The 25,659-nt window shown below is 51.5% G+C and overlaps 1 protein-coding gene across 1 annotated transcript in view; it reads right to left on the bottom strand.

The window, feature by feature from the left end:
* BCOR (BCL6 corepressor) overlaps positions 1–22,116 on the bottom strand; it is an 83,848-nt gene extending 61,732 nt beyond the window's left edge. The window contains exon 1 of the mRNA XM_087813567.1: positions 22,059–22,116. The gene's annotated coding sequence lies outside the window, so the exon portion shown is untranslated. The remainder of the gene's footprint in view (positions 1–22,058) is intronic.
* Between the last annotated feature and the right edge of the window lie 3,543 nt (positions 22,117–25,659).

Below are 25,659 nucleotides of genomic sequence, written 5' to 3'. Positions count from 1 at the left end.
CTGAAATTCTCAGATGTCTCTGCCCATCTCTAAGCCCTCTTCCTCCTCCCTCCCTCTCACTCTCACCATCACACAGGCGGAATCCAGCACTGCCCATCTGGCATGAAGCCCCCTAGGAAATGGGTTTCCAAGAAGCACACGCTCTCTCCTGCACTGCCCCCCCCCCCAACACACACACATACACACACACAGAAAAATCTTCCCAGACACTGGGACAATGAAACCTACATTGCCTCTTCCCCCAAGGCAAGGACCCCCCCTTCCAATCTTCCAGGAGAACAGAGCAGGGTAGCCTGGAGGATATCCTTTGAGAGGCAGAGAGTCTTGCCCCTCCAGATCTTCTCTTTCTCCCTCCTTCGGGTGTGAGCTACTTTCTCTACTCTTATAACCTGGCCCAACTCTCTTGATCCGGTCTCATCTCCCCTTCTCCTCATCTAACCACATCATTTTTTTTATCCTTTGCAGCACCCACCACAATGCTTAGCATATCATTTGCTTCAACACCCATGTTCCCCTTCCCCCAGCCAAAGGCTCCATCGACCCTCTACTGCCTTCCACTAGGGCTGCTCCAAGTTTTTCTTGAGGGATTCCACTGGCCAGAGGGGCTCTGGAGGCTCAGCCCTCTTCACCTGTCTCAAGTGGGAGGCTGCTGGAGAGACCGTTTTTAAAATGCAACCACATGCAACAACATGGGCACATCCCAGGAATGAAATTACACAAAGGAAGGCCACTTCAAAAAACATGCATAGCCCTCGCCGGTTTGGCTCAGTGGTTAGAGCGTCGGCCCTCGGATCGAAGGGTCCTGGGTTCGATTCCGGCCAAGGGCACGTACCTAGTTGCAGGCTTGATCCCAGCCTTGGTCGGAGCTCTTGTAGGAGGCAACCAATTGATGCGTCTTTCTCACACCGATGTTTCTTTCTCTCTCCCTCTCTCTCTCTCCCTTCCGATCTCTCTGAAAAGCAATGGAAAAAATATCCTAGGGTGAGGATTAAAAAACAAATAAATATGCACAAGAGGAGCTTCCAGGTTAGTGAACACATGGAGATTTGGGGAGAATGGCAAGCCTGGAGAGGGCACAGAATTTGTCCATATCCTTGCCCCATACCTTGTCCTATGCATCTCTCCCATCTGGCTGTTCCTGGATTATATCTTTTTATAATAAACCATTGAACTAGTAAGTGAAAAAAATGCACAAGAAGATCCCATTTACATCAAATTTTAAAGTGAGCAAAGCCAATGTGAGATGTCAGAAGTCAGCATAGGGGCTACAGTGGAGGGAGGGGTGCACCAGGGACTTCTGGGAGGCTGGGAATGGTCTGCATCTTGAGCTGGCTGCTGGCTGCATGGGTATGTTCAGCTTGTAAAAATTCATCAAGCTGTACATTTAGGATTTACACACTTCTGTTCGTTTGCTGCACTTCAATAAAATGTTAACAAAATAAAAAATACAATAAATAAAAAAATACATAAACACACCGGGGAAGAATAAGGTTTATCACTGCATGTGAGCTCTGGGCAGGAGACCTGGCTGCAAGAGAGCGGGGATGCTCTGGGTGGAGGGGGGCTGTGAGGGGAGGTTGTTTTAGCGACAGCCAGGAAGCACAGGTTAAAATCATGGCAACAGAAGCAAATGTTCTGCTCCGTAACAGAGGTGAGCTGTTGAGAATGATGCTCCAGGCAGAGATGTTCAGGCTGAGGCTGCTTCACAGTGCAGCAGCCCCGCCCACAGCCCTGGACTCCAGAGTGAGGGAAAGGTAGGCACCTTAGCGGATGGCCAGGCCTCCCATCCTGCTTTTCCTCTTACCTTCTCTCCTCTGCAGGAACTCCCTTCCACTCCAGTCAAACTGGACTTTTCACTGCCCCCTAAGCAGGCACAGCCTTTCCCCACTGTTGCACATGCACGGTCCCCTCCAGCCACCCTCTTCTCCCTTCCTTCCCCTAACCTTACTTCTTCTCTCTGGTCCCCACCAACCACCTGGTCATCACATGCAGTTATGCATAAAATGTCATCCAAGAGCCTGGGAGTCACCTTTGACCTCTCTGACCGCCTCACCTCTCCAACTTGACCCATCCCCAAATTCTGTTTTCTTTCTTCTATGCAGCTCCAGGAGTCATGCATTCCGTCTGCCTCCAGGGCCTGCCTAGCACAACCTCTCACCTAAGCCATGGCCATGACCTCCTAACTGGTTTCCTCATCCACTCTTGCCCTTCTGCAGCCCATTTCCAACACAGCAGCCAACAGCAGCATCCATCCCTGCAAAGATCGACTGCTCCTGGGTGCCAGGTGCTCTTCCAGGCACACCCTGGGGAACAGATCGATGCCTGCCCCTGAGGCGCTTGTATTCCAGCAGGAACGCGACGGATGATAAATAATAAAGGTAACAGGTCATAAAGTTACCTTGGATAGTAGGCAGTGATGTGCGCCATGGAGAGAAAAAAGGAAGCAGGTAAGGGGTGTCAGGAAGGCACGGGGTGGGGAGAAGTTTGCAGGATTGAGGGGGAGGCCTCTTTGAGAAGGTGAGACATGAGCAAAGACTCTAAGGAGGTGAGGGAGTGAGTAAAAGGATTTCTGGAAGAAGAGAATTGCAGGCAGAGGCATAGCCAGTGCCAGGGCTCTGTGGCGGGAGAGTGCCTGTTCTGAGTAAGGAACGACCAGGATTCCAGGGTGTTAAAGAGTAGGAGGATGAATCAGAGAGGTAATGGAGGGCAGTTCCTCCAGCCAGAGCCATGGCGCTCCCACGGCTGTCACTCCCGAGAGCGCTGAGAGGAAAACCCTGAGCCAGTTCCACAGGCAGGCCCTTTGTAGCTCTGCTCTTGGATTCTGTTTCCAGCCCCTTCCCACATCTGGGCCTTGCCAGGAGCTGGCCCAGATCCATCTCCCCCCAGAGGCCTCCCCCTTTGCCTACTCATTCAGAGCTCTATTCAAACAGCACTTCCTCCAAGACACCTTTTCCAAACCAGGTTAGTCCCCCAGCTTCACCCTCTCAAACCTTCCTGCCCACCCCCTACACTGCAGGCCTCACCAGTTCCCAGCAATCTGTCATTAAGTCTATAATTAGTTCATTTGGTTCATCGCATCTGTGACAGGTGTTTACTCTGTGCCAAGCACTGTCCTGGCACCCCGGAGAACAGGGCCCACAAGGTCCCTATCCTATGGGAGACAGACCATAAACAGAAAGCAAACAGACAACTTCAGATGATACTATGCGTTACAAAGAAGATGAAACAGGGCACTATGGCTCCAAGCAGCTGTGAGGGGCATCTTTAGCCAGGATGACCAGAGCTGAGAAGGCACCATCTGTAAGAGTATGAAGGAAAGAGAGCTCTAAGCAACCAAGGAGCAAGTGCACAGGCCCTGAAGTTGGACTGACCTTGAACTATGTGAGGAAGAGAAGGACAGCCTGCATGGCTGGAGCCGAATGGGTTGTCTGTCCAGATGTAATGACAATCCCAGAACATGCAAGACCCCTTGCGATTTCTTTGCAGCTGCATCCACTGTGCTGGCTCACAGGTGATGCTCACTGCATCTGTTGGATAGAGTAGATATTTCAGTGCTGCCCCTCCTTCAATCCCACTTTCTCTTCGAACTATTCCCAGCCCACTCCAGGTCTCCAAGATCACTTCCTCCCCTAAACCAAAACCTCAGAACCTTTATCTGAGATCCTCGAATGGTCTGCTTGGGGCCGGGCCACCCTTGAAATGGTATGAAAATGGCGGCCTGGATGCCTGTGTCCATGTTGCTGGGAATGCACACACCAGAGTCCCAGAGGATCTGAGACCTGACCCTCAAGAACAGTTATGAAACGGTGATCCAAACCCTTCACTTCCCAGATGTAGAAATCAAGGTCTGGAGGAGGGACTGCATATTCCGGACTGCCCGTCAGGCCACCAACTGCTAGGCCACAAGACCCAACCAAGCTGATAGTGAGAAGCCAGCGTGGGCTCTGTCGTTGGCACTTACAGCCTCACAACCCCATGTGAGGTGGCGTGCCCCTGGCCTCTTCTCTATGGCTGTTCTTGCTTTTATCTGTAATGTACAGCAAGTCCCTCATGGCAGGAATGTCCTCCCTCTTCAGACCACATATTCCTTGAGAGCAGGCTGGGCTTGTTGGGGTTTTTAAAATGTTACTTTACCTGATTCTTTACTTCTGTGTCTACACAATTCCAACTGAGGGACTCCAGGAGCACTGGCTGCTCACTAAGCTCCTTCCTCCCATGCCCGAAGGACCACGGAGGCCGCCACGTGGGGCGTTAACTGGCTTGTGGTCTGGCCTGTGGCTGCATATTCTTAGCAGCCTTTGGCCGCCCATCCTGAGAATTTCAACTCCCCTGTCACCAGGGCTTAGATCCCTCACCACCGGGGCCGAGATGTTCTCTCTTTCCAAGCAGGCAATTCAGAGTACAGAGGGAAGCGGAGTGTGTTTGTTTAAAAGGCCCACAGCCCAGTGTCACACTTAGCCTGTTGCTGCCCGCTGCTGCCCGAGCCTGACTGGCCAGCCAGACTGTTTGGAAAACATGGTCTGGCTTAGCAGAACTGCTCAGCACGGCAGGAGCTTTTGGCCACAGCATGGCAGTTAGCATGTCTGACCTCTTTCCTCAGCCCTGGGGCAAGTCTGAGGCCTGGGAGTCTGGGCCACTTGCTGACCTTCCTTTATAGAACATTCAAGACGTCCAAACGGCAACTTTAAAAAAAGGGTCGTGGGGATCAGAAATCCTCATTTCGGTCCTTTCCTTAAATCAATCCTTGTGTAAATCCTCCTTTGATGAACCTGCTTCTCCCGCCCTTGAGGGGATGTCATATTTGGCCTGCGGGCCAGCTGTGTGTGCAGTGGTGAGGGTGGGGACGGGGACTGTGAGAAGGGACCCTCCGCCAACGCATCATGGGTGGGGAGAGCTGTGCAGAGTCGGTAGGGACGCTGCAGTCAGTTAAGCGCGTTTTGGGGGGAAGGCTTCTGCATGCTCACCGTCAGTTCATAACGGTGTCCAGAGACAGACCTCGCGGGGCTGCCCAGCTGAGCGCCGGCTCTGGCAATGAGGGTTGGCCTTGTCGGCCTGTTCTGCCGGGCTGCCACCCCCACCACATCCCTGAGCTGTTCTGTGTGCCCGTCAGAGCTGCCAACAGCATAGCGCTTGACCTCTCCCAACTCCACACCATTTCTTCTTGTTTTCTCTGTCGCTTTCTCATTTCTCCTGGGGTGGCTGTCCCCGCAGCTATGTCTTTCTTTCCTTTACTTCTCTGATTCTGGAAGTGCAGAGCTGTCCCACCTTGTAAGGGGTTTAAGGGGGAGCAAAAATGCTGCCTCTCTCCCAACGCCACCCCTTCCACCCATCCACAGAGATAAAAGGCAGGTTCAACGTCAAAACTCCAAGTCTTTGAGGGTGCCACGTGGTAAGGAAGGGCTGCTGCGGAATGGACTGGAAGGAGGGGAGTGGGGAATAAGCACCAGAGAAGCTGTGCTAGGAGAAACCGTCGAATCCCCGCTGGGCTTTCTTGTGACTTTGGGATTTGAGACCTCGGGGGAATTGTTGAGCTAGGGGCTTAAGGGGACCACGAAGACTCTGACATCGATAAAACTCTACAAATGTTTATTAGAGAGCCCTTATGTATATAAGTCAGGTACTATGAGAATTGGTATGCGTGCTCCCTCATCTTGGGGGCAGTGTCGGGTCCGACGGAAGATGGAGGGGTTGCATGGGGGGGGGGGAGGCGGGGCGGGGGGGGGAGTAAAGGCAGGTGAGGCCAGCCTGGCCTGGCCTGTTCTGGGAGGCAGCCCACAGTACACTCAAGGCCAGCTGAGGGAGTGCGAAGATTGGTAGCCAAGGCAGGTGAAGTCCCTGCAGCCTGCTGGGTACCTGGCAATGATGTGTTAAGGGCAGCAGCCCTGGGGAAGGTGGGTGTTTGCTGGAGAGAGTGAGTCTGGAAGGTTTAGGGCCTAGAATTGGAGTGTTGTTATTGTGGGTTTTTTTTTCACTAACCTCACAACGAGCTGGTAATAAACTAGCAGAAATAGTAATACCAGCAGACGGCACGTTTGAGCACATACTATGATCAGGCACCGTATAACCTTTCGTAGATTAAACTTGGCCACAACTTCCTTGCAGCTCCTCACACACCAAGGGGGTATGTTATGGGCTGAACTGTGTCTCCCTCAAATCCATACGTCGAAGTCTTAACCCCTAGATTGGAGTCCTACCTCAGAATGTGACTGTATTTGAAGATAGGGTCTTTAAAGAGGTAATTAAGTTAAAGTGGGATAATTAGAGTGGACCCTAATCCAATATGACTAGTGTCCTTATAACAGGAGGAAATATGGTCACAGAGACACACAGAGGGAAGACCATGTGAGGACACAGGGAGAAAGTGGCCATCTATAAGCCAAGGAGAGAAGCCTCAGAAGAAACCAACCCTGCTGACACCTTGATCTCAGGCTTCCAGCCTCTGGAACTGTGAGCCCGTACATTTCTGTTGTTTAACCACCCCATCTGTGGTCTTTGTTATAACAGCCCAAGCAAACTAATACAGGGTGGAATCTGTGTCCCCGCCCCTGGAATCCGTGTTGCCCTGGTGACTTGCTCTGACCAACAGAACATGGCAGAAGTTGCCCCCTCACTGAGCCTGCTCTTTCCTATTCTGAGGCACAGCATGGGGTACCTCTGAGGAGGGAAAGGGGGCAGGGAAGCACATCCCCAGATGTTGTTGAATCAAACACCTGGATACACAGCATAGAATCACTATGGAAATAGCCACCATTTACAAAGCACCTACTAAGTACAAGGCCTATATTTAATGCATTCCCTTATTTAATCCTCATGGAAGTATGGTCAAACAAGTCACTAGTCATGATTATTACCCTGTTTTGTAGATGAAGAAACTGAGACTCAGAGAGGTTAAGGAGCTCTCCCAAGGTCACAAAGCTAGTGGGTTGGGCTCCTAAACCGATGGTCTTTCCTCTCCACCAAGGTTGGACAATTAGGGGGGTGGTCACATAAGGAGGATGGAGATTTTTGCCCCAGTGAGGAGAAATGCAAAGAGCTGGTCATATAAAAGTAGGGCCAAGCCTTAGCCAGTTTGGCTCAGTGGTTAGAGTGTCGGCCCACGGACTGAACGGTCCCAGGTTCGATTCTGTCCAAGGGCACGTACCTCAGTTGCAGGCTCAATCCCTGGCCCCAGTCAGAGTGCGTGCAGAGTGTGTGCAGGAGGCCACCAATCAATGTGTTTCTCTCACATCGATGTTTCTCTCTCTCCCTTCCACTCTCTCTGAAAAGCCATGGAAAAATACCCTCAGGTGAGGATTAAAAAAAAATTTAAAAAGTAGGGCCAGGCTTCAGTGGTGGTGCCAGGGCCAAGCCAGGCCTGTGAGAAGGCAGAACCATGGGTGGAGCTGCCAGGAAATGCCTCAGGGAGAAGATGAAACCAATCTGGAGGGTGGGAGGGGCTGGGAGGCTTGAGGAGCTTCAACACTGTACAGAACCAGCCAGTCATATAGAACCCATCCCTGGAGTAAGCTCTCCCTCCACAACACCCCCTCTGACCTCCTGGCTTCTCCATGAATCCACCCTCCCGGCAACACCCCAGGGCCCCTAGGCTTCTGTCCCTCCTCCTCATGCCAATCCCTGACCTGTGAAGACCAACCTGATTAAGGGCTGACAGCGCCAGGCCCCTGCTGAGTGCTTATCAGCACCCCTTCATTTCATTCTCTTGGAGACACTTTGAGAAGGGCACCTCATTACCCCCATTTTCCAAATGGGGAAACTGAGGCACAGAGCTGTGAGAGAATGGACAGTCTGCAGTATGGCCTTGCTTAGCTACTCCATGCAGGAGTCCTCTCTTGGCTTCCACAGTCCTCTGAGACCTGTCCTGCCATGGATTCCGAAGGTGCTCACGCGCGTGTATCACTCACTAGGCATGTGGTGTGTGCTCCTCCACCGGCACCGTGGGGGCCCGTGGACCATTCCTCACCCTCAGCACGGTGTCAGGCACACATAGAGGGAACCTAATAATGTGAACTCTGGCTGCTAAACTGTTGCATTGCTGTGCAGCTCCGCGCCTCATCCCACTCTACTTTGAATGATACAGTTGCCCAATGTGAGACTACTAATGGTGGTGATGGGGGACAAGGGGAAAGGAACCCCAGAAGGAAAGCAGGAGGACCAGAGAGAGAGGAGCTTCTTCAAACTGCCAAACACAGGCCCTACTACGTTTTTCCAGAATAAGACTGAACGAGAGAGGTAAATGGACCCCTTTCTCAGAGAGAACTCTCAACCACCTCCTTCCCAAATGGCAGGAAATTGTAGCAGATGACATATTGGCTCCTCCTTGTGCTGTCCGGCCTTCTCAGGGTAGCCTACAGGGCAAATCATATGCACTCTGGCACCAACTGGAGCCCAGCCTTCCTTTTAATGCTGCCTCATCCAGAAGCACCCCATTCTCCACCTTCCTTTGGGAGCCTGGAAGCTGGCCAGAATGGTCTCCCTTTGACTTTTCCTCAGCTACTCGGCTCTCTCCAGACATGGGGTGAAAAAAAACAAGGTCAGAGAAGGGATCCACTCCTGAACATGAGGTGGAACAACAATGCCCACAAAAGCCACTCTCCGGCTGCCTCCTCTCCGGGTGCCACTCAGTTCACCATTCTAACACAGTTGGGCCTCCCAAAGGCCTCACACCAGAGTGTGTGTCTTGTCCTGATGACACTGTGTCCTCAGCCTGGTGTTCCTATTTGGAGCCCAAAGAGTTTCCAGTTGAAACCAGGCATGTGGCAGGGTTGACATGGGTGGCAGAAAATCATGGGATACCTTGTGGACCCAACTCCTTGTGTACCCAACAACCACCATCCGGGAATGAGAAGTTGCCCCACTGCTTCACTGTACAAACTATCCACAGGGACTAAAAATGACTAGGAACTGAGAAAGACTGTCCCTCTACCCCAGGGAAATTCACATTTGTTCAACACTTCAGTGATCATCTCACTTAATCCTCAAAAACCCTAGATACTGTGGTGGTTTTAAACATGTCTGCAGGTTATTTGAAAATCTTCCTGCCAAGAGGTAGGGTTGATGCCCCCACTCCTAGAAATCTGGGTGGTCTTGTGACAGCTTTGAACACAACAAAAATGATACTTTCCGACTTCTAAGGCTAAGTCAGAAAGACTTCATGCAGCTTCCTTCTGGTTTTCTTGGGACACCCATTCTGGAAGAATTCAAAAAGAAGTCAACTGCCGTGCTGGGGACTCACAGGTAAATGTCCCAGCTGGCAGTCCGGCCAAGCTCCCAGACAACAGCCAACATCAACTGATAGCCACATGAGTGTGCCATCTTAAACATCTTTCAGCCCTCACTGATATTTAACTGCAACCCCAGGAGGGAACCACCCAGCTAAGCCCTTCTTAGAAATCCTAACCCACAGAATTGTGAATAAAATAAAGCAATTTTTTTTAAGTGGTGAAGTAATTGGCTGGTAAATAATCAACAAATCTGGGGTAATTTGTTGCACCAAAGCAGATCCATGGTGATTTCACGTCACAGAAGAGAAAACTGAGGCCCAGAGGGGTTGAGTAACTTGCCCATGATCACACGCCTGGTAAGTGGAAGAGCTGAGACTCAAACAGTTTCTCTAAATCCAAAACATTATATTACAGTCCCTTCTCACGGCACCCCCTGATATTTTCTCACTTCCTAGAAGAGAACATTCTTTTCAGACTCAACTAGTTTCCAAACCTGGCTGTGCGTCAGAGTCAACTGTGGTGAGTGTTAAAGATAGAGATTGCCAGGCCCTACCCCAGACCTATTGAGTCAGACTTTTCAGGCGTGGGGCCAAGGTATTCTACACTGACACCCCAAGCGACACTGAGATAGTCAGTGAGTGAACCAGCCAGAGGACTCTGCTGCTCAGCTAGGTTAGTACAGACAATGAAATGAGACCAGCAAGCTTTTCTTCAAAATACACCCAGTGTTAAGAAATCACTCATGATATGTGCTCATCTGATTAAATTTAGACTTTCTTGACCCTAGCATCTGAGAAGTCTTTCCCAGCTCCACTCAACTAAGAGACAGAAACCAATGGTAGTGTATCTAATCAGCAAGTACATCGTGGGCAACACTGTGGGCAAGATGTGTTAACACCTTAAGAGGCTCTGTGGTCCCTGCCCTCTAAGAACTTACAACTGAACAGAGGAGATATCACTCATTTCAGAGGAACCAAATGATACGTTTTGTGGCCGTGACAATAAGTACAGAGAAAATGAGTGTGCCTGGAGCTGGGTGTCGTGGTGAGCAAGAAGGTCACTCTAGGTGGGGGCCTAGGAGCTGAGACTCCCTTGGGAGACAGAGCCAGCAGAAGGTCACCCGTGGGCTTCGGGGAAGCATTGGGCCACCGGAAACCAGAGTAAGACCAGGTGGGGGAGGGGGAAAGGGGAGCCTTGAAGCTTGATCCAAACTTCTATTTTCTCAGTTTCCAAAACCTACTGTCATTAAAGATCAAGGACAAAATCTCAGATATTCCTGAAATGTAAAGAAAACCACAGGTTTTCATTTCCCAGGGCATCAGTTAGCATTTTTCCCATGATGATTTTGTAGGAGATACTTGGGAGGATTTTCAAGGAAGGAAAATATTTTGTTTCTGCCCTTGTTTCTGAGCTTGAAATCTAATAGGGTCCACCAGAATGCCTAAAAGTGAGAAAAGAAAATTCCAAGTGCTGACAAGGAGCACTCTCATGCTCGTGGGAATATAAATTGGCACGACTACTTTGGCACTATCTATTAAAGCTGAACACAGGCCTGACTTATAGCCCAGCAATTCAACTCATGTGTATACATACACCCGGCAGGAATGTGTCCATCTCTTCACCAGAAGTGTTCATAGTGGCAAGATTAGTAATTGACCGAAAGCCAATCTGCCCAAATGCCCATCAACAATAGAATAGCAGAGAAATAAAATGTGGTGTATTCACACAGCTGAATACTACACAGCAGAGAATGAATGAACCACATGGCACACAGTATAAATGGATCTTATAAGCACAACGTGGAACAAAAGAAGCCAGACACACAAATAGTTCATTCTGTAGATTCCATTTCTATAAAGTACCAAATCAAGCAATGCTAATCAATGCTATCAGAAGTTAGGACAGCAGTTATCTTTGGGGCCATAGTACCAGGAAGGAAGGGTGAGTTGATTTCTGGAGTGCTGGTGATGCTGTTTCCTGATCTGGGTACAGGTTATATGAGTGTGTTCGTTGAGCCCTGCACTTATGATATGCATACTGTTCTGTACAGCTTTTATATTAAAAAAAAAGTAAATCATCATCATATTCATCATCATCTAATGGGGAATGAAGGCTGAAAGCACAGAAGGGCCTCTGGGAGACAGTTGTGAAGAGATTTACATTGAGATTGAAAAAGAAAACTGAGGGAGGTTCAGACGTGGATAAGTTCAAGGTAGACCCAGTGAAATCAAGCCAAGTTGCCAGTGAAATCAGAGACCAAGTTGTAGTTTCAGGAATGCCCGACGCACTCCATAATGGCAGCTGGTCTAAGAGGCGATTACATCCAGCTGGTCCCCCTTCCAGTTCTAGGCTAGGATTAGTTACAGAAGATGGATCACCTTGAACACCTTTGGAGACAGGAGCCAGAATTCCCCCAAATAAGAGATGGTCTGAACCCCATGGGGCCCCACCATTAAACATTTGCCCCCGTGCTTCATTCTCCCCATTTACAAGATGTAAATCTTGATGCTGCCACCTTGAATTTTTATACAGTGGATTCCTTTGATTGGAATCACTCTGGGCAAAGGTGATTAGATTCCATTAGCCATTGGAATCAATTGAACAGCAAGCTTTCCTTCCTAAAGGGTAGGGCCAGGTTCCAGTGCTTGGCTGACTGCATAGCTCTGGAGGAATTCATGGAAGGGAGGCCCGACTTGAAACATCATTGCTTTCTGAAGAGACACTTATGGATCCCGCCCCCACATTACTCAAAGATGACACGAGAAAGGCAGGGCAAGACTAGAGGAAAAGGAGCTGCAAGAAAGAGTTGGAATCTTCAATCTATGCCCTTATACAACACATGAAGGTATGTCTTAGACAGCCAGTGAGACTAGTTGGTAGTAGACGGAGACTTAGTGATGATACCTCCTGGGTCTTACTCCACATCTGTGTCACTCCAAGACCTGCCCAGAGGCCAGCAAAGACACTTGCTGGGTCTGGGGTCTCCTGTGGTCTTTCCCACCTGCACCATCCCTGCTCAGGAAGTCCAGGCAGGAAGAAAGGTACCCATCAGGGTCTTCTCTCTCAGCACTGGATGGCCTATGGTCCATCTTCCCAGGTTTCCTGAGGTTGGTGGCCATGACCCAGAAGCCTCTGGTCCCATAATAAACCACCTCAGGGACGCTAATGTGTAATTATTGCATGGATTTATTTAAATTTAACTTAAAACAGAAGATTCCAGCAAAGGCACTTATATCATTTGATATATGTATTTGTGTATATAAATGTCATAGCTAGAGATACATAGTTTTTGTTTGAACCATCTGTTTCAGATTGCATTACTGTTCCCAATTCTTCACCTTGCCCTGTATCTATGCCCTTTGCCATATGACTTTGCAATTCATCCTGCTAGAGGTAGAGTGCACCTCCCCCATCCCATTGATCTCAGGCCACAGGATGTCTTTTGGCTAATGGAATGTAAGCAGAAGTAACCGTGTGAGCATTCTAAGTCTAGGACTTAAGAGTTATGTTGTTTCCACACTACCCATGAGGAGAACATGTCCCAGGTAGCCCACTCATCCATGGAGGATGAGGGACACATGGAACAGACTGGATCCAACCCATACTTGGAGTCAAGCCCAGTTGAGCACAGATTACATCAGCTAAGCATAGGTGATCCACAGACACATATGTGAGAAATAAATGCTTATTGATGAAAAAAAATAAATAAATGCTGCCTAGCTGGTGTGGCTCAGTGGTTGATTGTTGACCCATGAACCAGGAGGTCACAGTTCGATTCCTGATCAAGGCACATGCCCAGGTTGGGGGCTTGATCCCTAGTAGGGTGTGTGCAGGAGGCAGCTGATCAATGATTTTCTCTCATCCTCATCACTGATGTTTCTCTTCCTCTTTCTGAAATCAATTAAAAAAAAATTTAAAAAGATTGAATGCTTATTGATGTAAGCTACTCAGTTTGGGAGTGGTTTGTTATACAGTCTTATTGTGGCAAAGTACTGACTGATACACGGTCAACCCAAGACTTATAATGCACAATCTACCCTCTAAAAGAATACTGCATTCCATCTCTCGATCCCCTTACCCTTCTTAATTCTTCATAGCATCACAACCTGAAATAGTATATATTTTTTTCACTCATGTATTTATTCTTTTTCTCTCTCTCCAGTAAAATGAAGTTTTATGATGGCCAAGATACTGTTTTGTTCCTTGCCATAAATGAATTTCCAAAGCTCTGGTAGGTGTGCGTAGTGGGTGTTAAATACTTATGTGTGGAATGGATGTATACAATCCTTTTTGTCTTTAGTTAAAATGTCCTCTCTCATCTCATTTATGTTCCTGTGTGTAGCTCAAGGACATGGTGATAAGCGAAGTTGGGAAAGAACACATTTTATGGAGAAAAATATGTCAATAGGAAACCTCCACATGTCCCTTAAGGAGCCATTCCTGGTGGTTAGGGCCCTTAGAAACCACAGCTGGCCCCCAGAACTGTGACAAGGCAGCAGGTGGCTTTACCAGTGTTATCCAGTGTAACCACAACACAGCTACATTTCTGTACCCCATAGCAGGGGCTGTCCTCAACCTTAGGAGGTTTCTCCATGTGTCAGTTCACTGAGGGGAACTTCAAAGGGACTTATATGGCTTCCAAGAGCTGTCAGAACATTTGACTCTCTGGCATCATGCCAGCATCACACGTTAATTAAATTATATGGCAGAAACATCACAATGTCAAGGTCAGATATTACAGCCGTCAAAGCCTAACATTAGGCTCAGGATTTTATAGCACAGCAAAGTATACCTTTAAACAAATTTCTTTATCTTTCCCATGTCCTCTCTTGCCTCTGGCTCTTAAAACATCCACCATTCAACCATTCCTATGGGATCCCAGGCAACTTTGTCTGGAGGGTCCATAAGACCCACTCTGGCTTGTCAGATGGGGGACTCCTGGGATCGCACCCACTTGCTGTGTGACCCTCGACTCGGGCCTGAAACAGGCATTTGTGAGGCCGGAACTCACTGAGGGAGAAGGACATTTCTTCCTGGTTCTGTCTTTAAAGAAAAAGCTAGTTCTTCTTTCGAAGATGGTTCTGTCAGCAGGGCAGCAACTAGCCAGGCTAGAAAATAGGAAGGAAAAAAAAAAGACTTTCCCTCCAAATGTCTTAAAAAAAAAAAAAATCTTTTTTATTTCAGAGAGAGGAAAGGAGAGGGAGAGAGATAGAAACATCAATGATGAAAGAGTCATTGATCGGCTGCCTCCTGCATGCCCCCACCGGGGATCGAGCCCGAAACCTGGGCATGTGCCCTGACCGGGAATCGAACCCTGATCTCCTGGATCCTAGGTTGATGCTCAACCACTGAGCCACTCCCAGCCAGGCTCCAAATGTCTTTTTAATAAGCATGGCCAGAAACTCTCCATGAGTGTAGAAACTGTCCGCAGGATGCCCTGTCACTTAAATGCCACTCTGCCTCAGTTGGGAGCAGAGCTGAGCTCAGGCGATTCTCTCAGGCATGGAAGGATTGTGAAGCAACATTCCTGGTTTTCTCAGGCCTCTCTCGAAGGGGAAGCCGTGAACTCAGGGCCAAATAATTCATGTGCAATCACCAAAACAAAGTTGATACCAAATGTATTTAAGTCTCCCCGGTACCTATTAAGCACTTTCCATATGCCAGGTACGATTTTTTTTATCCTTACTCAAGGATACTTTTTCCATTGCTTTTCAGAGAGAGTGGGAGAGAGAGAGAGAGAGAGAGAGAAACACTGATGTGAGAGGTACACATCAACTGGTTGCCTCCCGCACGTGCCCCAACCAGGGCCAGGGATTGAGCCTGCAATCGAGGTATGTGCCCTTGGCTAGAATCGAACTCGGGACCCTTCAGTCCGTGGGCTGACACTCTAATCACTGAGCAAACTGGTTAGGGCTCAGGCACGATTTTAAGTGTTCATGTCCATCAACTAATTTAATTGTCCCAACATTCTGGAATCTGTTGTATTATTACCCTCCATTTTATAGACAGGTAAAGTGAGCTGCCTAGAGTCCATGCCTGAGGCCACACAGCTAGTCAAGTGGCATAGTCAGGTTTCCAACCTGGGCAGTCTGGCTCCACCCTACCAACTACTGTGCAGTCCCTGCTACCGAATCCACAGCTTCATTAACTGTCTACTGTGAACAAGGCACACTGATAAGGTGCTGGGGCTGCGGAGAGGGAAGATGAGCATTTAATGTATCTACGAGGGCAAAGTATTCCTAAGTAACATTTTAAGATAAAGGTAAATTAATTCAGATCTCTGAAGGGGTATTGAAATCTTTCCAAGGGTAGGTGTGTTGAATAAATATAGCACCTTTGAAAGTCGGCCTTCACATATGGGTGCTCACTGTACCAGTCTTTAGATTTTTCTTTGGGGGTTTTGGATTTTTCAAAATAAAATAAAAATATATCTTTTCAATCCTTACCGAGGATATGTTTATTGATTTTATAAAGAGAGAAAGGGAGGGAGAAAGGGAGGGAGGGAGGGAGGGAGGGAGGGAGGGAGGGAGGGAGGGAAGGAGGGAGGGAGGGAGGGAGGGAGGGAGGGAGGGAGGGAGGGAGGGAGGGAAGTGGAGGTGGGGGGGAGAGAGAGAGAGAGAGATGTGAGAGAGAAATATCTATCAGTTGCCTCCCATCCGCCCCTACCAAGGATTGAACCCAAAACCTAGGTATGTGCCCTGACTGGGAATCGAACCTGCAACCGTTTTGGTGTATGGGACGGTGCTCCAACCGCATGAGCCATCCGGCCAGGGCTAAAATCAAAATCTTTTTAAGGATTAGCCTAATAGACTATCTTGGGGAGGGTAAGCCAGAACCCAGGAGCAGTGATTGCCCGCAGAGAGGCAAACTGGGGGACAGAGGGAGAGGCTTACTTCTTGGCACACCCTCTGATATCCTTAGAACTGTGTGCCACATGCAGGTGCGACATATAACATCTGCCATTAACCTGACGTCGTCTGGGTGGAACATCAGGAAAGAAAGCAGAGAATTCCCAGTTCCCAAGTCCCTATTTAGCAGGTCAGCGCTCAGAGTTTGGGGGAGTCTTTGGTTATCCAGCTGTAAGTGGAAAATGGGCAGAAACACCATCCGCTCTTTGGTTTGAAAAATATATGCCTGAGGAGGAAAAGCAAGGGAGCTGTTTCTCCTGGCTTCAGTTAATGTGAACACAGAGAGGTATTCAGCCATGTGGGGCTTATCTCTTTCCATGAGACTGTAAGTTCTCTAAGGAGGGGCCTAGGGGCTCCCCCAGCACAGTGCCCAACAGACAAGGGAGCTGGATCGGATGCTTGTTCAATGAATGACTGAGCCCTAAAGGGCCATGTGGCCTGCTGCTCTCCGCCTTATATGTGCGAACACCTCTTGGGCCCTGGATGTCACACTTACCATGAGTTAGCAGTGCTTCCCAGCCTTGACACACACAGGTGATAATATCTTTATGGCACACAGCGATAAACAGTGACCATGTGTTCACAACTGCCCAACACGGCTGCTCAAAGCCTGAAGCTATCAGCCAGGGGACTTGGGCCACCCCCAGACCCACCAGGCCACCCTGAGGCAGAGTTGGCCAACTGGCAACCCACTCACTCTTAGGAAGAGCTGGGTTAAGGGACTGCAGAAGCCATTCTGGCCCTAGTACTAGCAACCTGAATGGGGAGAGGACAGGCTAAGAGAGTGGCTAAGGGGCAGCCGGGCTTCCTGGGGCCTGGCTGGGTGCGAGGGTGTGCCCAGGTCTGTTGGGCCACTCAGGCCTGAGTGGTGGGCTGGAGAGGGCACGCTGCCAGCTCAGGCTGGCCCACAGCCAGGAAGTCTGACTGAACGTGGGCCAGCCCTGTTGGCCCACAGACTCTGTAAGCTGAACTGCTCCGGCACTCCTTGGCCTCTTTGTTTTCACTTCCCCACAGCTCTCCCTTAGTGTTTAGGAATGTGCTTTGAAGGTTCCAGCATGTTTCGCCTCTGCTTAGGGAAACCAAGAGCAGAGGCTGGGCTGAGGCCAGATGGCTGCAGGGAGGGCACCTGTGATCACACTGCGAGCTCCCCAAGGGGCAGGTGGAATCTGGGGGGCACAGAGCGGGAAGCACTGAAGCCAGCCCCTCTTCTCTGTTGGGAGACTCCAATTCCAGTGCTAAACCTTGGAGAGTCTCGGGTTTGTTTTGTCGAGGGAGGCAGTATTCCCTTACCAGCTCCCCCAGGGAGCCTGCATTTGTCCAGGAGCTTTGGGGATAAGCTACACTCTTCTATTTGTCCAGGGCAAGAGAGAGACTGCAATGAGTGCCTGAGCTAGACAAGCTGCCTCCTCAATTTGCATTAGACTCATTTTCCTGGCCAGCCTTGGGAAACAGGCCCTCCAAGGAAGGTGGTGTGAAGGGCCCTGGCCCAGATGACCTCTCTTGCACCTCCACCCCCAGGAGAACAGTCTTATATCCAGGCTGCCCTCCTGTAAACCTCGCAGTGGGCTGCGTAAAGAAGCAAAATCCACCCCGCCAAGTGGTTGGCTTCCTTCCCTTCTCCAGCCCCCTTGCCCACTGTCCTTCATGACCTTTGTTACCAGGCACAGAAAGTCTGCCTTACTCAGTCCTTTGAGGGCTCATAGCACTGTGGTCTCATATGCCCAGCACAGTGCTTTGCAGACAGTGAGTGCTTAATAAATGCTCAATGACTAAAATACTAGGCCTCTTCAGTGACCAAGAGCGCCCTGGATCTTCCTTTAACCAGAACTTGCTTTCCTCCTCCAATTCGTCCAAAGCAGGGAGCTCAGGGCTCTGGTCTTACTTTTGCCACCAACGTGTCAAGTTGTTGAGTTAGTGTTCTTACCCTCTGTACCCAATTTCCTTTGGGTGAAATGGGGGGCCCAATTAAAGCCCTGACAGCCGTTCTATGAGAGCTCCATACTCCTGTTTGCCGGCTGTCGCTTTATACTTAAGCCAGGCCATTTCGATCCCACCCAGGCCCGGGTCTTAGTGGGGTGTCCCTGACCTTCATCGGAGTATTCTCCCCCTGCTTTTCCACGGTCTGTTTAGCTTCACAACATGCACCTGGTCCTTGGGCTCCTGACGCATCCACTCCTTCCCGTCCTCACAGCCATTTATACAGCTCCAGCTCCTGCGTGTGACGGGGCTGTGGTACATGAGCAATAACTCCAATGCCACAAGGGCACCTGAGTCATTTTTCTGCAGCCAGCATTGTCTGTTCGGAGCTCTGGTAGACCTCCCTCCTGCTTGGTGGTGACACAGGCCCTGTTTAGTTAAGTGTGGGCTATGGATTTTTTTCCCTCCTAATTTCCATTTCTCCTTGATTTCAGCACGGGAGTTAATGTGCACTCCGGGGCTCTGCTGAGGGTAAACAGAAAGTGCCATCAGAGGGATCCCTTCTTCCTCTCTCACAGAAGAGTCACTTTCTCTGCCCAGGTAATGACCGCCTTTTCCTCCCAGCTGCCTCTCAGCCTCCGTATATTTAGTGCACGTAGCCCTGGATAGAGTTTAATTAGGCACCAATGCACCCAGGGGCAAGAAGCAAGGACCCCTCTCGGGTTGAGCAAATGGGGCCCAGCCCAAGCGCAGAAGCCTGCAGCCAGCTTCCCCTGGCTGGTAAGTGATGGGCTGCCAGCAGGTAGAGGAGGTTGTCCATTCTCAGCTAATGATCGCCTTAGGCGCCAAGTGATGGAAAATCCAGGCGGGCTGGCGAGCTGCAGGGCGCAGCCAGGGACAATTGTATGGACCAGTTTAACATGGCTGGGGGAGGGTTGGCAGAAGGAATGGGGTGTGTGTGTGTGTGTGTGTGTGTGTGTATGCGCGAGCGAGCGTGTGCGCGCGTGTGTATGGGCGCGTGCGCTTCCTGGTCTCTTCTTTCCCCTCCCCGCTGTCTTTTCCTCGTTCTTGCTCTCGCTTTCGCTTTTCTCTTCTGTTTCTAGCCCACGCAAGTTGAAATTAGAAAGGTCTTTGCATTCATTTATTTGTTTTAATAAAGACAGCATTTTAAAGCAGCATATTTGCAGCAATTGAGTATTAAACTAAACACCAAGCCAACTAAATGTGTTAGGGGGAAATGAAAAGTCAGTTTACAAGAAACATATAATTAACACGTTCTTTGACTTTCCCTAAGCCTTTGTCTGGCTGAGGACAAGACAGAGGAACCATAATCAACTTTAATAAAATGAAAGTCGGTATCGAGGCAGAAGGGGAACAAAAAAGTTTGGAATGGGAAACAATCCCCAAGAGGGGATTCTTAAGTTATAATAAATATGTTAGAAAATGAATCTTTTGTTGCCTTATTTTTAGTCAACAGCCATTTTCTCCTTCCAACTACAAAGGCTCCAGAAAGCTCTAGTTTGTCCTGTACCTGTTAACAAGGACTGAAGCTGAGACCTGGAGGGAGAGGGGGAGGGTGGTACAAGGACCAGCAGGAGATGCATAGGAGTTTCCCTGAGGCTGATCTACCCAGGCTAATGGAAATTACTATTGCACAACACCAGAGTCTTCACGTGGCCTGACTTCCAATAAACTGTTCCCCCTCCTCACCCCTTGGAGAAAGTGAAATAAGACATTAGACTTTCAATAATCTCATATGGTGATGATCAATCAAAACCCAGAGGAGAAGGCCAATTTATAGAAATTGTATCTGCTTCACTGGGCGGCTGGAACCAGGGAACTGAAAAGAACACGGTGCTCACCTTTGATGTGTGAAGTTGCCTTAAAAAAACAACAAATGCCAAAAAACATTGCTTGTACACATGGGGGCTTTTCAAAGGGAGGGGGTGCTCCCCAGAGGCCTGTGTCAGGCCAAGCGCTGTAGGGACCTGCCTGCCCAAAGGCACACACACATGTTTAGGCCACATCAAAACTATTTATTTTTATTATCCTTCGGCTATTTTAAGTTGGCCTTTCCATCTTTCTTGTTTGTTTTATCACCAATTAAGTTTATTTACTGAATTAACTTTTAATGGATCCTCTACTTTGTTCTTCAGAGTTGGCTTCTAGGACTTGGGCCTTTTTAGCCAGGACCCCTCTTGCCTTTGTGAGCAGCTCTCACACACACACCTCCCATCCCATTCCAGGAGCTGAAGGGCTCAGCCTCTGTTAACTCCTTGCCTGCTGGTGTCTTTTCTCTGTAGCTACTAATCACCTCCTTTTGATCATTGCCAAGTTCTCAGGTTGAAGGAAGGAGAAAGGACCTCTTGACCATTCTGGCTGGCTTTCCACATGAGCCTGAAAATGTCGACAAATTTGAAACATCTGCCGGGTTGCTTTGGTCTGATTGCTAAAATATGCCGACCTCAAGCCCCCTCCCCCCCGCCCCTTTTAATCTGTTTCATATTCACAAATTAAGCATTTAGTCTGGGTAATAAATCAGAGCGGTTTACGAGACTCACACGAGACAAACAAGCGAGTAGGGCGCAGCACAAGCCCCTGGAAGCGGAGTGCGCGGAGCTGCCAGGAGTCTGGAGCTCCACGCGCTCGAACGTGGACAGCCGCCCTGGCGCGCCCTGACACGCCGCCGGCACCCTCACTTTGGCCAGTCCCTGAGGGGGTGGAGCAAAGGGGTGCAGGGGAGCAGCCCCGGACTGGACCCACACCCCCTCCAACCTCTTGCACGAACCCGGCGAACGGCCCGCCCCAGCTCCGGGCAACTCGGCGCCCCCACCCCGCCAGGGAGGGGCCTCTGGCAAAGGCGACAGCCCCACCCGGCACACACCCAGTTGTGGGCCCATTAAGCCTCTCGCAGCCTAGAAGGCTGGATTCCCCCCTCCCCCACCTCTTCCATCCGGCTGGTCTTGGCCTTAAATATCCCAGGCCCACACTGGCCAAAGAAGCAAATGATTCCCCGCCACATCCACGTGTGACCTCCACTAAGCCTGGGCACTAGCCTGCCCCCCCTCCGCACCCCCATCTCTCCGCGTTGCTTCCTCCCAGGTTTCCGTCCCAGCAGCCACAAAGCTACTTTCAGATTCAAAGGGGGGGCGGGGGAAGGGCGCTCCTTCAGAGTGGATCTAGGCTTAAGAGAGGCAATGGGAACGGGAGAAAAGGCACAAACAGGGCCGAGCCCCCCCCCCCCCCCGCTGCAAAAACCCTAGCCCAGGTTTCAGGGACCACCCAAACTCAGGGGGCTTCAAACTGTGCGTCTCCTCCCTCCCCTGTGCGAGAAGCGAACGTGGACCACAGGTCTCGGGCCAGTCCCAACCTAGGACCTTGGGAGAGCCCGAAGGGGAGAGAGTGGCTCCAGGTCGCCTCGTCCGGGTCTCCGTCACCCTGCCATGCTCAAGTTCCCTATCGACTGGCGTTCGCGATGCTATGGTGGGACTGAGTGGCAGAGGCGGAGGGCGGGAAATTGGGAAGACTGACCGTGCAGCCCACCCGGGACGGGGAGGGGGAGGAGGCACAGGAGCAATTCCCCCACCTCGCAACACAGTGCACATATCGCCCTTCCTCTCTTCTCCTAGCACACATTCCGACTGCGAAAGCCATTACCGCCGGCGCGCGAGAGACTTTTTAAATATTTACAGCCCGCTCTCCGCACGGTAGCCTGATCCATCTTGTGGGCGCGGAGGCGGGGCGCGGGGCTCCGCTCCCGGGGAGGTGAGGAACAGGGGAGGGGGGGTGCCAGCGGCCTCCCCCGCCGCCACCCCCCCCCCCCCCGCCGCCCTGGGTCCTCCCAGAGCTCCCCACCTAGTCCCTTCCAGGTGGGGAGAGGGCAGGAGACTGCGCGCAGCTCGCCTGGGGCCCTGCCGGGGCCAGAGCATGGGGGGGCGGGTAACGTCCGGGAGGAGGGAGGGCCAGGAGGCTGATTTAAAGGTTCTCACCGGGAAGCGAGCAAGGCACAGACCTGAGAGCCGCCGCGCGGTGAAATCCGAGGAGCTCTCTTGGCGAGGAGGGGCTGTCAGAGGCCATTTATCTCTCGCCAGAGTGGAGGCTCGGCTCCCACACCGCCCGCGAGTAACAATGGCAGCGATCAGCAGCTCTGCACGCGCTCCAGTGCATGAATGGATTGCGGAAGATGCCTGCGCTCCTCTCGGCTCCCGCGGCTCCCCGAGCGCCCCCTCCCCGCCCGCCGCCTCCGCCTCCACCCCCCCTCGTCGCCACCCGCCGGAGGTGTGCGCCTTGTGCCTTAGGGTTCGCGAGTCCGGCCCCGCCGCGCGGTCACTCTCACCCTGACCCCTGCTGCTGTTACCAGGGCCTTGGCACCTTGCCACCGAGTGTCATTAGGGGCTGAAACTTGACACAAGCCTTCCCGATACAAACACCATCGCCAGCCCCCTCCCTCCTTTAGCTTCCCTGGTGGCAAGTTTACTTTCAAGGAGTTGGACGGGTTTCGCCTCAAAGGCCGGCCTTGTGCAGACCTAGAGCGAGGGGGCAGGGTCGGAAGGGTGTCTTCACCTGCCCTGCGGCCTAGGGTGTTTGAAGGCTCCTGGCTGGCCCCCAGCGCCCGAGACCCGCGCTCCCTGCACCCCCCCTTTGTAGGAGCTCAGCCACTGAGTCCCTGTGATGGGCACAGGCACACGCACTCTGGGCACCCCCACCCGGACCCACCCGTCTGGCCAATTTTCGGGTCAGCAGCAGAACCGTGTACTCAAATTCTCGGGGACTTACAGCCGGAGAATTGAGTTCAGAGAACGCCACAGCTGGTGCGAGGTCGGCCGCATAAGTGTTTCCCCTCAACTGTGCAAACCGGGTCTCCTAAAAGCCCCCCTCCAGTTGCTGCCTAGGGCTGGGAGCAACGGGGACTATGGTGAGGGATGCTCCGAGCCGTACCGGGTTTGTTTTGGTGGAGCTAAACCAGAACTTGGGGGACGTTTGAGCCCCAGAGATCTCCGAGCCTCGGGTGCGTCAGCCTGGGGAGGGGCGGGGGGAGGGGCGCTCAAGAGGTGGCACTGGCAGCAATCCTAAGGCAGTGCCAAGTCGCCTGAGAGAAGAGACGGAGCGGAGTCCCGGTGAAGGGAATGCAGCCACACGTGCGCAAAGAGCGCGGCAGCGTAAAAGCGGAGACGCACTCCGAGAGGTAGAGCATGACCTGCCGACCCAGAAGACTTGGCGAGGGCAGACTCTTGAGAAGCTGGCAGCGAGACAAAGCGGGAGGAGAAAGCCAGGGAGGCTCCGCCGCAGACCCGGAAACACAGGCAGCAGCAGACGCCCGGGCCCGATGCGGAGGCGTGTGCAGCCAGGCCCTGCCTGGCATACCCAGGATTGGGCGCCCAGGGACAACTCAGACTCCCAGCGGGGCCTACTGCCACAGCTGGTCTCTGTTGGGCCTGGGCTGGCTTGGCGAGTAAGCTTGGGGCCTTTGCAGCAGATGGCGGGGTCCCCGGGGTGATCTTAACCGATAGGGACCCCTCTGGTCTCCGCCCCTCCCGGAACCTCCAACAAAGGTAATAGGGGTTAGAGGAGCACGGCTGAGAGTCTCTGACGTGGAGGTTTTGGGCGACTGTTTATCTGATTTGAAGGAACTGGAGAACCGCCACCCTCCACCGAATTAACATTTGGGCTTCACAATCACAAGACCCTTAAGGCACAGTCCACGCCCTGACTTTACGACAATCGGGAATCCAGACTGGACTTCCCGCAACGAAGAACAATGTAATGTGGGAAGAGGCCCCAAGCCTCAGGTTTTCCACTGCTCCCTCCCACCATCCGCACAATAGTCCCAGCAGCAACCCTCCCCCCCCCCCAGCCAGCAGCGCGCTCCACTCACTGCCCACCCCCCAGCTCCACAGTCCCTGGCAGCCGTGGTGGAGCGCGCCTCTCCACGAATGTAGCCGAGCGCTTTCCTTTCGCTGCACCCACCCCCACCTCTCTCTCTCTCTCTCTCTCTCTCTCTCTCTCAGTCTCTCCCCTCCTCGCCTGCCCTTCCTGTCTCCCTGCTGGGTGTCCTCAAAACTGCCTAGCCTCAGCGCACAGTCCCGGCAGAGTGGGGATCCTGGGAGATCAAGCGAAGGTGGTCAAGGGAGAGGAGAGGGCCCATAATGAAGGAGGGAGCTCATGCCTGACAGAGAAAGAGGCCAGCCAGAGACACAGACTGCCCGAGAGGGGGAGTATAAAGGGAAAGCCAACGCTAATCCCTCAGCCTGCCTACTTGGGGCCTGATAGTTTACAAAAGCCTTTTCCCTGAGTATTATCTCATTTGCACCAGCCTCACAACCAGGCTGTGAGGGAGGTAGGGCAGATAGCATTACCCACACTGGCAGAGGAGGGAAATGGGGCCCAGAGAAGTTGAGAGACGTCTGTACCACAGTGGCAGAGCTAAGAGTGGTGAAGGAGGCCCGAGGCCTGGGCTTTCCTGTCCCCAAGTTCACTTTCCTGTTCAATAGCTCTGTGTGTGTGTCTGTGTGTGCGTGTGTGTGTGTGTGTGAGAAGATCTGTGTGGAGGGAAAGGGGATGGCCAGACAGGAATGAACAGTCCAGTTAGGGAAGTGCAGGAAGGAAGGACACAGTCCCACGCCTCTTCCTCTACCCAGGTCTCACACAACAGCCCCTGCTCTTTCCATAGCAGCTGGTGCTGCTTGCCCAGGGGTGAGTTATCAGTGCCTGGCGGTGCCTTCTGCAGTGGCCATTCCGGAGGTCTTGTATCACCCTCCCCCCTACCCCCCCCCCTGCTTGTCTGCTCCGCTCCCCTCTCGCCTATCATCCCTGCCCCCAGCCTCGGTTGCAGGATGCCTTGCGTCCAACTGTGGTTTCCGGGCAATAAAACAACTATTAAAGTCTCAGGCACGGCTGGTGATTTGCATCACATCCTCTCGTGCATGGATTCAATATTTAATACACAATATTGAATAGGATATTAAAAATCAATAGCTAAGGACCCCTAGGGAGGCTGCACAGTGCGATCCTGCTTCAGGAACACAACCAACTCCTCTAAAAAGACAAGGACGGCAAGTTCAGCCAAGCTGAGCCCAGCACCAGGGGAAGTGAGGAGTAGTGGATGCCTCTCAGCTTCCGGATATGCTTAACTGCACCATTCTCCTACGTCCAGCTAAAGGGAGGCCAAAAGAATATGTCCCCAGGCTTTTTGTGTGTGTGTGCGGGGGGTAGTGGAATAGGGTAGAGTTTGTTTGGGAGCAAGCTACCAGATGGATGGAGCTGCTTTTTTGTTGCTGTTTACACTTTGGTTTTGGTTCAGGTCTGAGTCCTGCAGTGAGCACTCAACTCTTCCCACCATGATGGCTCCTTCCCGGGGCCTTAAGACATCCATCACCATAGGCCCCATAAGGAGTTCCTGGCATAAGCTTTCAGGGAGATGGAAAAGGAATTCCAGTGGGTCAGAATATTCTTTGCACAGTAAAAGAAATGTGAATGCCTGATACCAGGCTCAGAGTTGCAGGGTCTTCTGAGGCACCACCAGCCTTCAAGACAGAAACCTTCAGGCCATGTGACCTGTCCAAGGGCCTGGTGATGGCTGGGTGCTGACAGAAGGAAGGGGACAATGACTACGA

The sequence above is a fragment of the Miniopterus natalensis genome, chromosome X, assembly GCF_054644295.1.
Source record: "Miniopterus natalensis isolate mMinNat1 chromosome X, mMinNat1.hap1, whole genome shotgun sequence".
NCBI lineage: Eukaryota > Metazoa > Chordata > Mammalia > Chiroptera > Miniopteridae > Miniopterus > Miniopterus natalensis.
Note: the sequence above shows the minus strand (reverse complement) of the source record. Positions and strands in the feature narration are given on the sequence as shown.